The sequence below is a fragment of the Dendropsophus ebraccatus genome, chromosome 4, assembly GCF_027789765.1.
Source record: "Dendropsophus ebraccatus isolate aDenEbr1 chromosome 4, aDenEbr1.pat, whole genome shotgun sequence".
In the NCBI taxonomy this organism is placed as follows: domain Eukaryota; kingdom Metazoa; phylum Chordata; class Amphibia; order Anura; family Hylidae; genus Dendropsophus; species Dendropsophus ebraccatus.
In genome coordinates, this window is record NC_091457.1 from 6468558 (window position 1) to 6481784 (window position 13227).

Here is a 13227-nt window from a genome sequence, read left to right on the forward strand (position 1 = left end):
AAGACATGCCAACCCCAGAACCCAAGAGATTTACAAGGCAGGGCTTGGCAAGAGGGTTTGCCCTGATTGAAGAAGGGTTGTCTAAGTTTGAGGCTGAGGATCCCAACATGGAGAGGTACAGTAGTGATGCCAGAGGAGTCATGGATTCCCTTAGATGTTACAAGGAGATCTTAGAGGAGAAGAAGATGGCCTCCTTCCAGACTAACCTGCAGCAGTACTTCAAGACGGCTGAGAGGCCTGCAACAGATCCTGTACCTGTACCCTCTTCCTCAGCTGCCCCTCTTGACTTACCTGCCCCAGTATCTCCAGCACCTTCTGCAGCTTCCTCCCAATAAGCCTCTTCTCTCTTTAGAATTTTTTTTTCGTACTGTACACTGTTTATTACTGTACTTACAGTACTGTTCTCTTTGTTACAGTACAGTACGTATGTACTGTTTTTTACATTACAGTACTGTACACTGTTTATTACTTTTTATCATTATTAAACATACTGCACAACATTTTACTGTACCTATGTGTTTATTGATACTTATGTAGGGTACTGTTACCATACAGTAGGTGTTAGGATAGGCTAAGTGTTTACAGCACAGTACTGTTATTATGGTACAGTACTGTATGAATGTATGATCCGACTTGCGTCGAAATTCGGTTTACGACGCCGCGCAAGAACGGATCAACGCCGTAAGTCGAGAACCACCTGTATATATGTTACAGGAGGAAGAAGGGAAAGGGAGGACATGATGGAAACCTTTATATATGTTACAGGAGGAAGAAGGGAAAGGAGGACACAATGGAAACCTTTATATATGTTACTGGAGGAAGAAGGGAAAGGGAAGACATGATGGAAACCTTTCTATATGTTACAGGAGGAAGAAGGGAAAGGGAGGACATGATGGAAACCTTTATATATGTTACTGGAGGAAGAAGGGAAAGGGAGGACATGATGGAAACCTTTATATATGTTACAGGAGGAAGAAGGGAAAGGAGGGACATGATGGAAACCTTTATATATGTTACAGGAGGAAGAAGGGAAAGGGAGGACATGATGGAAACCTTTATATATGTTACAGGAGGAAGAAGGGAAAGGGAGGACATGATGGAAACCTTTATATATGTTACAGGAGGAAGAAGGGAAAGGGAGGACATGATGGAAACCTCTATATATGTTACAGGAGGAAGAAGGGAAAGGAGGGACATGATGGAAACCTTTATATATGTTACAGGAGGAAGAAGGGAAAGGAGGACATGATGGAAACCTTTATATACAGTGTGTTACAGGACTAAATAAGGTTCAAGAAGGACGTGTTTTAATAAATAAATAAAAAAACAACACGCGACCGAAAGCAACAATCTGAGGTTATCTGGGGTAAAGATCAGAAACAACATGAAAAAATATTACTTTATTGAACGAGTAGTAGATACTTGGAACAAACATCCAGCAGAGGTTGTTGGTAAATCTACAATAACAGAACGTAAACCTGCCTGGTATATACATATATCTATCCTAAGATAATAAGAATAAAAATACTAAAAGGGACGACTAGATGGAGCCGGGGGAGGGGTGGGGGATTTCTCAAGACCTTTATGTTTTTATGATGATCAAAATAAGCTGAAAAATGGAGGAAACAATCCATGGATTTTTTTCTGCATGAGGTCTGCGGTGTGTGACACTAGAGGCGGTGACCGGACTGGTGATGCAGGTTACATTGTTAGGATAGAAAAAACTAAAAAAATTCAAATCAACAGCTGCCAGAAAGTGCCAGAAATCTCCAGTCTTTCAGTACATATCAGTAGAGATGAGCGAATTTGCCGAACTTCGGGTTCGTATGAACCTGAACTATCGACTTCTGATTCCCGCTGTCTGCCCGCTCCGTGGAGAGGGTGGATACAGCCTAAGGACCGCCTGGAAAACTGGGATACAGCCATAGCCATAGGCTCTATCCCAGTTTTCCAGGCGGTCCTTAGGCTGTATCCTTAGGCTGTATCTGTTTACGGAGGGTGCAGACAACGGGAATCAGAAGCCGATAGTTCAGGTTCATGTGAACCCGAACCTCGGCAAATTCGCTCATCTCTACTTATCAGCTGTTGTATGTCCTGCAGGAAGTGGTGTATTCACCCCAGTCTGACACAGTGTTCTCTGCTGACACCTCTGTCCATGTCGGGAACTGTCCAGAGAAGGAGAAGTTTTCTTTGTCAGACTGGAGAGAATACACCACTTCCTGCAGCACATACAGCAGCTGATAAGTACTGAAAGATTGGAGAAATTTTAATAAACCTCAATTACAAATCTATGTAACTTTCTGACACCAGTTGATATTGAGCCAGATGCAGTAAACAAGGGGAGAAATTTGAATTATAGAACCACTGCAACACAGCAAGAAAACTGAAATGACAATCAAACCTAGATACCCACAGCAAATGAAGAAAAGAATATAGGCAGGCAGTGTCCCAATGGAGGATCCCTGTTCACATAGGCCTCCCGACCTGATGTCAACCAACACTGGTCCTATTGGCAGCCAAACAGTGGAGAAGGAGGATTGTGACCAGGAACCACTGAGCTGCTGAAAAGTGGTGGGGAAGAAGTTTTGGGCTGCACCAGTGGAGAACCACAATCACCATTGGGGACTCGCCTGTATAACACTGCTGACGCTTGCCACATATGGAGCGAGCTCAACTCCATGCTAGATTGTGCCAATGGGTTATAAACCCCGAGATAATGCAGGAAATCGATCTGCAGGAAAGGTTAAGATTCCCTCAAGTTTTTTCTTATCCCTGCTGCGGGAAGAAGAGGAGACACCCAATCTCTGGGAAGTTCCCATCCAGGTAGGAGGAATGACGCAATCAAAGGAGCCATGTGCAAAATCCTATGGAGGGGGTGGAATAGTAAATGTTATTTAAAGAAGACTAAATTTAAAGGGAATGCGTCACCTATATTTAATTTCCTGATTGGAGTCAGATACTAAAACTTGTTCTTTTATTTTAATCTGTTTTTATTTTCTTGCTGTAACTTTTTTATTTCCCTTTTTGTACATTGTTATGTGGGCAGCCATATTGCCTTGGCTGTTCTTAACAGCATTTAGTGACATCCTTTACAGCAAGACTCATGGACATAGATAACAATAGACAGACTCTGTCCCCTTGAGATGAATGTGAGACATTACTGAGCGCGCTCTGTGACCTGTGAAGAGGTCATTCTACAGGGAGTGGCTATTGTCTCCTCTACCTACTGGTGTCACATGACACTGCAATGCTGTACAGATCACTTTACAGTAGCCTCCTCTTATCACCACAGACAAAACAGGAAGTCTCAGCTTAGTTTTAGCCCCAGTGGTGAGAGTGAGAACTGCAAGATAGCAGGATTATGTCTTATGTCTTGTGTAGTTGGGCTATACGTCAGGACAGGCCAAGTCAATACAGTAGAGACAGTACAACAAGGATACCTTCGGTAGTTTACGACATGGATTGAACCTTGGCAGGAAGGAGTCCAGGACTGGGAGTAGAATACAAAAGTGAGTTATTCGCTTGCCAACGAGCCCTAGGACCCAGTGGCAGAGCGGTGGCGACCAGAAGTCTGTAACCGATGAGAGCCGAGAAACCGTCCAGCATGTGTGAGAGGCCATTAGCCTGAATATTCTTCTCTGCAAGACAAAAGTGGATTTATTCACTGAAAATGGAAAAGTGACCATCAGGCCTGTCGTGGGTTCAGTCATCGAGTCTTTGAAGATACATTAAGTTCTTGTGATCTGTATAAATAGTAACTGGATGACGTGCGCCCTTCAGGAGATAGCGCCATTCAGGGCCGGGACAAGGAGTTTTGGTGCCCTAGGCAGAGAAGGCAAATGGCGCCCCCCCCCCCCCCACATTAGAATTGGTTCTCCTCGCACAGTATAATGCCCTGAATGTACCCCCACACTGTATTAAGAGCCCCAATACATACAGTAGTTACCTTATAACACTATTTCCACCATACAGTGATTACATATTACATGAAAACTGCACTGAACAGAACAGAAAGATATCACCAATTATACCATTACATAATACCGCCACACCATGACCCCTATCAGTACAACCCTATAACTGTGCAGTTACATTCAGTGACTCACATGGGCCGTCTTCTCCGATCTGTCACATTTTCTTTTTCCCTCCATCCAGCCTGGGCCATCTAGAAGTCGTCTCCTGGCTGTGAATCTTCTCTCCAGAATCTGTCAGAGAAACATTTTAGGCTCCAACACATACAGTAGTTAGCCCCCTCTGTACCCCTATACAGTAGTTACACTCCTCTGTGCCCCCATAGTTTTAAGGTGTCCCTGTGCCCCAGTATTGTAGTAAAGCCCCTCTGTGCAGCCCCAATATAGTATAGACAGCTGTGTGCTTCCCCCAGTAGTATATAGACCCCCTGAGTGCTCCCACATAAGTATATAGATCTCCTGTGTGCTCCCCCAGAAGTATATAGACCCCCTGTGTGCTTCCCAGAAGTATATAGAACCCCTGTGTGCTCTCCCAGAAGTATAAAGACCCCGTGTGCTCCCCCAGTTATATATATAAATCCCCTGTGTGCTGCCCCCAGTTATACATAGACCCCCTGTGTGCTGCCCCCAGTTATACATAGACCCCCTGTGTGCTCCTCCAGTTATATATAGACCCCTGTGTGCTCCTCCAGTTATATATAGACCCCTGTGTGCTCCTCCAGTTATATATAGACCCCTGTGTGCTCCTCCAGTTATATATAGACCCCTGTGTGCTCTTCCAGTTATATATAGACCCCTGTGTGCTCTTCCAGTTATATATAGACCCCTGTGTGCTCTTCCAGTTATATATAGACCCCTGTGTGCTCTTCCAGTTATATATAGACCCCTGTGTGCTCCTCCAGTTATATATAGACCCCTGTGTGCTCTTCCAGTTATATATAGACCCCTGTGTGCTCCCCCAGAAGTATATAGACCCCCTGTGTGCTCCCCAGAAGTATATAGAACCCCTGTGTGCTCTCCCAGAAGTATATAGAACCCCTGTGTGCTCTCCCAGAAGTATATAGACCCCGTGTGCTCCCCCAGTTATATATATAAATCCCCTGTGTGCTGCCCCCAGTTATACATAGACCCCCTGTGTGCTCCCCCAGTTATACATAGACCCCCTGTGTGCTCCCCCAGTTATACATAGACCCCCTGTGTGCTCCTCCAGTTATATATAGACCCCTGTGTGCTCCTCCAGTTATATATAGACCCCTGTGTGCTCTTCCAGTTATATATAGACCCCTGTGTGCTCTTCCAGTTATATATAGACCCCTGTGTGCTCCTCCAGTTATATATAGACCCCTGTGTGCTCTTCCAGTTATATATAGACCCCTGTGTGCTCCCTAACCCTTCCCATATAACAGTAATTCTCCAAAACAGACAAAAAAAAACCACTTATACTCACCTGGGCCATGCGTCTTCTCTTCACTGCACTCTTGTGGCAGAGTTACTTGCGGTCACAAGAGGCCGCTCTCCCCATCGCATAACAGTGCACCAACACACCCCTGACCCTGCAGAGCATCACATAACAGTCCACCCACACACCCCTGACCCTGCAGAACATCTCATATCTATGCACCTACACACCCCTGACCTGCAGAACATCTCACATCTATGCACCCACACACCCCTGACCTGCAGAACATCTTATATCTATGCACCCACACACCCCTGACCCTGCAGAACATCTCATATCTATGCACCTACACACCCCTGACCTGCAGAACATCTCACATCTATGCACCCACACACCCCTGACCTGCAGAACATCTCATATCTATGCACCCACACACCCCTGACCTGCAGAACATCTCATATCTATGCACCCACACACCCCTGACCTGCAGAACATCTCACATCTATGCACCCACACACCTCTGACCTGCAGAACATCTCACATCTATGCACCCACACACCCCTGACCTGCAGAACATCTCATATCTATGCACCCACACACCCCTGACCTGCAGAACATCTCACATCTATGCACCCACACACCCCTGACCTGCAGAACATCTCATATCTATGCACCCACACACCCCTGACCTGCAGAACATCTCACATCTATGCACCCACACACCCCTGACCTGCAGAACATCTCATATCTATGCAACTACACACCCCTGACCTGCAGAACATCTCTTATCTCGCACCCACACACCCCTTCAGAACATCTCATATTTATGCACCCACACACCCCTGCAGAACATCTCATATTTATGCACCCACACACCCCTGCAGAACATCTCATATTTATGCACCCACACACCCCTGCAGAACATCTCATATCTATGCACACACACACCCCTTCAGAACATCTCATATTTATGCACCCACACACCCCTGCAGAACATCTCATATCTATGCACCCACACACCCCTGCAGAACATCTCATATTTATGCACCCACACACACCTGCAGAACATCTCATATCTATGCACACACACACCCCTGCAGAACATCTCATATCTATGCACACACACACCCCTGCAGAACATCTCATATCTATGCACACACACACACCCCTGCAGAACATCTCATATTTATGCACCCACACACACCTGCAGAACATCTCATATCTATGCACACACACACCCCTCCCCCTCCCCCTGCTGACCAGTGCCCTCAGTGTGGCTTACCTCCTGCTGATCTTATACACTGCCCTCACTGCCTCATAAACAGCCTAGGAAACTAGCTGCCTCATAGAGCCTAGCAAAGGAAGATAGCTCCTCCCACACTGGTCACATGGGCATGATGTCATCAAAGGTCCTTTACACCTCCTGGACACTCTATTCCTGCTGCTGTATGTAACAGTGCAGGGCGGGCCGGCAGACAGGCAGGGGGCGAGCGGGGGGCGAGCGGGGGGCGGGGGGCGAGCGGGGGGCGGGGGGGGGGGTAGGATGGATGGGTAAATAAATTACTTACCCATCCAGATGGCGCCCCCTGACGTTTGGCGCCCTAGGCCATCGCCTACCCCTGCCTACTCTTTGTCCCGGCCCTGGCGCCATTCCTCAAGGACTAATTTCATGCCTAAGAGCTTACCATCACCAGTAGTATTATGCGGAAGAAATAGTATAGGCTTGGATGGATGAGGATGCAGATTATAGTCCTCTCTTAGGGTACTATTACACTAAGGGATTTTTCGACGATCTCGAACAACCTGAAATCGTTCACCCAATTACATGGAGCGATGAACGTTACTTATCATCGTTCTTGCCGTCGTCTTGTTGTGGCTACTGCGAACGACGTCTTATTCCACGCGAACGATCAACGATAAAAATAGGTCCAAATTCTATCAAACGACTAACGATTTCTCGTTGGTCGTTCAATCGTTGTCTGCTATTACACTAAACGATTACCATTCAAAACCGAACAATGTGACGATTTTCCGAACGATAATTGGCCCGTGTAATAAGGCACAAGATAGTTTTGCTTGTGAACACCAAACTTTGGGATTGTGCCCCTTTTAGTCAGGGCAGGGATATTCATTCTGAATTCAATACCCCACAATTAGAATGTGAAAGCTGAATTTTAGACATGTTTGCAATATTTATTAAAAAAGGAAAAACAAAAATTTGACATGGACATAAGTACTCAGAGACTTTGCTGTGACATGTGACAGTTCTAGGACCTCCCATTTCTCTTAATAAACTCTGAGATGTTTCTGCACCTTGATTGGTGTAAATTTAGCTGATTGGAAGAGATCTGGTGAGACTCCGCCCCTGTCTATATAAGGTCTCACAGCTGACTATGTATATCAGAGCAAACACCAAGCCATGAGGAGGAAAGAACTGCCTGTAGAGCTCAGACTGTGTGGAGCCACAGATCTGGGAAGGGGACAAAACAAAATTGTCTGCATTAAAGAGCAAATGGAAGATGTTTGGAACAACCAGGACTCCTCAACTAAGTATCCAACTAAGTAATCAGGGAGATGGGCCTTTTTGAGAGGTGACCAGTAACCCATCTTCTGCCCCATATCATCCCTACAGTCAAGAGGAGGCCAGGCACTGCCCATCACCTGCCCCATATCTTCCCTACAGTGAAGCCTGATGGGGGCAGCATCATGAGCAACCAAGAGTTCTCTGGACCCCAGACTTGGCTAAAGGTTCACCTTCCAACAAGACATTAACCCTGAGCACACAGCCAGGACAACATAGACACAGCTTAGGGACCACTCTGTGAATGTCTTTTCGTAACCACGGCCAGAGCCCTGAACCCAATGGGACATCTCTGGAGAGACCCGACGAAGGCGTTCATCGATGGTCCCATCCAACCTGACAGAGCGGGAGAGAATATGCAGAGAAGAATTCTTGGATATCCCCAAGTATAAGGTGTAAACCAGGCTTATCCATGTGTAAACCTTGTGGCCTCATAGACAAGAAGACTGAAGGCCGGAATCACCTCCAAAGGGGCTTCTACTAAGAGTCATTGCTCTGAATACAGACGACAATTGAGATTTTAGTTTTTCCTTCTCAATAACTCAGCACAGGTTTCCACCATCCTGTTCTCACTTAACTTTTAGCACAGCATAACATAATGTGGAAAAAAGTAAAAAGCTCTAGAAACTTTGTGAATGCATTGTAGGCCTCCATGGTCTCCTCAGGCTCAGGTACAGAGGAAGGAGTTAAGCAAAGTCCGGATGTTCTGCTGATCTGGAGGGATGCTGGCTGGGTTTTATGCCACTGATCACCTTCTCCAGAGGACCAGTCTATAATGTTGTGGGTGAATGTTGGTGAAGTTAGGAAAGGCCCAAAACCAAGAAAGACATGGCTCTTACCATGACCGGTAAGCTCGTCATTGATGCAACCAGAGAGGCCGTCCCAGGAAAAAAACACTAGTGCTTCATTATTTCAAGAAAGCTTGGATGCCAAGGTCCGGAAATGAAGGGCATACTGGCCCACAGTGATTGTACCATAACACGGACGTAGTAGAGATGGACTCTCCTGAATCTCGATGTTACGAACTTGACATCACCTTCTCCTTCCAGCTAGAGCCTCACTGGAGAACAGGGAAACATTAAGAAGACCACCTTAGCATGGTCTGTTGTGGACAGTAAGGACCTTGAAATGGATGGAACATTGGTTTATGAAATCAAGACAAGTGTTAGGGTCTAAGTTGTACCCGAAATACATAGGATCAAGGCCAATAAGGGTACCTGGAGTCTTCTGGGTGGAGTTAGACTAATTCAGTAGCTACAGAATTTAGAAAAGCCAAACAAATAACAAACTTAGATCAAGTTCACATTGATTGGATCTAGAAATTAAACTTTTTGTGGAAAAGTAGTGATTAGGCCCAAGTTCATCTCCCCAACCCGGCTTCTTGCAGTTACTTGTTGGAGGTACGATAACCTTTTTGCCCAACACAATTCAAGTATAAGACAATGGGTTCTTGATGAAATATAGATAAGTGACCCAATTTCATGGGTTCTCCCACATCTAGAGAAAGTGGATGACCTAAAGTAAGCACAAGGAGAGATTAGGTTGTCAAGGGTTGGAGGAATATCCATGACCTTTCAAGTTATCTTTACGTGACCAGAGAAACCTTAGAAATAAATAATTGAGAGGAAGTCATAACGTCGGTCCAATAAGCCAAGATCAAAAAGATATCTTATCCTACCCACAATAGAGAAATGGCAATGGAGGGCGTTCTGGCTGGTTCCTCAGAAACTCACCAAAAAGAAACTAAGGACGAGGCTGAGGAGGACATAATAAGGTCATCTTCTTCCTATAATGGATTTTACCAATCCAGGGCTCCTCCAATAAGCAGAGATACAATGTAAGTCACCATGACTGTGCACTCCAGAAGTGTATAATACACGGAATGAGGGACCCTGATATGGTTTGGGTTTCCATCATACAAAGAAGAGACGTTTTTAAGCTTCTATTAACCCAATAGGCCAACATGACCCTGTGTGATGGGGCTAGTGATCAGCTAATGCTCGTTTGTCTGCTGATCCCGTCATTTTGAGCTGTCAATGTGATAGGGGACGTGAAGCTGATGACTGATAGACATGCCGCACTATTAGGCCTTATTGCCACATTTTTTAGTGACCATATGCAGCTTACACCATGCCTCCATGTAGTAACCAATATATATATATATATATATATATATATATATATATATATATATGGCATTATGATTTAGTAACAGGGTCGCCCAGGCCCCATGGTAATACACAACCCTGTCTTCTGCCTCCTCCTCTTTCTTCTTCCTCCCAATCCTTTTTTCTTCTCCTCCCCTTGTTCCTCTCCCTTCTCCGCTTTTTTCCCTCCTCTTCCTTCTGATCCTCCTCCTCCTTCTCCTCTTCCTCCTCCTCCCCTCCTTCTCTTCCTTCGCCCCTCCCCCTTGCTCCTTCTCTTTCTTCTTCTCCTCTTCCTTCTTCCCCTCCTCCTCTTCTTGTTCCTCTTCCTTCTCCTTCTTCTCCTCTTCGCCCTCCTTTTCCTTTCCCCTCTTCCTCCCCCTCTCCCTATGCTTCTCTTCCCCCTCTCCCCCTCTGCTCCTTTTCATCCTTCTCTTTTCCCTCCCCACTGTACTGACTGATCTCTATTTCTCTGAGAAAGTTATAAGTAAACAAGAATTTTTTTTGTATTTCTATAAAACCTCAGCAGCATCTCCTGCAGCATCTCTTCCTGGTTATGTCTAGAGACCCCCTTTAATAAGTCACATAAATGCATAGTTGCCAACAGTCCCTGTTTTGCCTGGACTGTCCCGATTCTGAAGAGACAGCCCCGGCAAAACCCTGTACGCCCCCTTCCAGCGCGAGTGATGTCACTCATGCAGAGCAGGGAGAGGAGTCCCTGGGGGACTGGAGGAACCATACTGGTGAGGTAAGTATAGTTTTTTTTTTATTTTAAATACAGATGAAGGGACAAGAGGATGCTGAAGGGGGTACTGGTATGATGATGAAGGGACAGGAGGTGGATTAAGGGGGAAGTAGTATAATGGTGGAGGGGCAGGAGGATGAGGGGTAGTACTATGATGATGGTAGGGCAGGAGGATGAGAGGGGTAGTACTATGATGATGGTAGGGCAGGAGGATGAAGGGGGTAGTAGTATGATGATGGAGGGGCAGGAGGATGAAGGGGGTAGTAGTATGATGATGGAGGGGCAGGAGGATGATGAAGGGGTAGTAGTATGATGATGGAGGGGCAGAAGGATGATGAAGGGGGTAGTAGTATGATGATGAAGGACCAGTAGGATAAAGGGGGTAGTAGTATGATGATATGGGGTGCAGCTGCATCATATGGGCTCAAACTACCAGTATGTACAGTCAGTCAGTCGAATGCTATCTGAGTCTCAGCCTGCTCTGGGTGGGGTGTATAATATACTGGGGACCTGAAACTGGGGGGTGTAATATACTGGGGACCTGAAACTGGGGGGTGTAATATACTGGGGACCTAAAACTGGGGGGGGGGGGGGTGTAATATACTGGGGACCTGATTCTGGGGTGTGTAATATACTGGGGACCTAATACTGGGGTGTGTAATATACTGGGGACCTAAAACTGGGGTGTGTAATATACTGGGGACCTGATACTGGGGTGTGTTATATACTGGGGACCTAATACTGGGGTGTGTAATACACTGGGGGCCTAATACTGGGGTGTGTTATATACTGGGGACCTAATACTGGGGTGTGTAATAAACTGGGGACCTGATACTGGGGTGTGTAATATACTGGGGACCCGATACTGGGGTGTGCAATATACTGGGGACCTGATACTGGGGTGTGTAATACTGGGGGCCTAATACTGGGGTGTATAATATACTGGGGACCTAATACTGGGGTGTGCAATATACTGGGGACCTGATACTGGGGTGTGTAATATACTGGGGACCTGATACTGGGGTGTGTAATGCTCCTTTTGTGTTGTTCTGACTGTAAATTCTAACTGGAAAATTTTGAACCCACACCCATGATAGGCCACACCCCACCAAGACCACACCCACAATAAGCCACACCCCTTTTAATACTAAAGTGTCCCTGGAAAAAAATTTCAAATATTGGCTACTATGTAAATGGTGTCAGCTCTGGGAAGTTAATGCTTCTTCTCTTCCACAGAAGGAACTCCAGAGAATTCACCAGAATATCTAGAAGAACACACGACGCTGACCAGCGCCACATGTAAGAAATACGACAAGAGACATGATACATACATTTACTGGACATCTCAGGGACAATTCTTCTCACTGCTGAGGGTTTGTTACAATTGTATCCACACTCATTTGTAAATTACTTCTATTTAAAAATCTCCAGTCTTCCAGTACATATCAGCTGCTGTATGTCCTGCAGGAAGTGGTGTATTCTCTCCAGTCTGACACAGTGCTCTCTGCTGCCACCTCTGTCCATGTCAGGAACTGTCCAGAGCAGGAGAGGTTTTCTATGGGAATTTGCTGCTGCTCTGGACAGTGCCTGACATGGACAGAGGTGGCAGCAGAGAGCACTGTGTCAGACTGGAGAGAATCATCATTGTCACAGCCAGGAATAGACTATTATAGACTATATCAGACATGTACGTCCAGTTCCTTATCGTTGTGATCACATAAGGTGTCAGTGTCTGTGTGACACATGCAGATACGTGGCCGTTGTTTAGTCTGCTGGGACTGGAAGATCAGGACGGGAAGGATAATTATAAGGTGATAATATCCCGGTGTCACCTCTGTGTTATTCCAAGCTGGGAAAGTCACCTGTATAATCAGTGCAGCCGCAGGTTATAGGTCACTGGGCAGAGGCTTATGGCCAGCTTAGTCACCCTGTGTAAGGTCAGGCTCACACATTGCAGGACAGCTACAATACAACGTGTGAACACTAAGCCCACAGCCACATTCCCACACTGTGGATATCAGTGGGATGATCTGTGATTTATGGCTGATCTGTGATCTGCAACATCAGCTGCAGTTCCGCAATTTCGCCACACGATGTCCTCGTATCACAGGGAAAAAAATAATCCCAGCCTGTAGGGCGCGGTGAAGGCGCAGTCACATGTACCGTGCAGATCCCTGCATACATTTTACTTATTTTGTGATACTATCATAGAGTGTATGACAACATAAAATATAGGCACACAACCCCCCAGGGTCCTTATCTTATAGTCAATGATCCATGCAAACAAAGGGTTAAACAGATCAGAGTTTCCGTCAAGCTCAGCTATGGCGGTGATGATAATGCAGTTAAAGGGGCTGTCCAGGTCTAGATTAACCTGACCAGTCTAT

At 45.9% G+C, this 13227-nt stretch overlaps 1 long non-coding RNA gene across 1 annotated transcript in view; it reads left to right on the forward strand.

Moving 5' to 3' along the window:
• LOC138787830 (uncharacterized) overlaps positions 1-13227 on the forward strand; it is a 55855-nt gene that overhangs the window by 12748 nt on the left and 29880 nt on the right. The window contains exon 2 of the long non-coding RNA XR_011362518.1: positions 12077-12213. This is a non-coding gene — a long non-coding RNA (uncharacterized lncRNA). The remainder of the gene's footprint in view (positions 1-12076; positions 12214-13227) is intronic.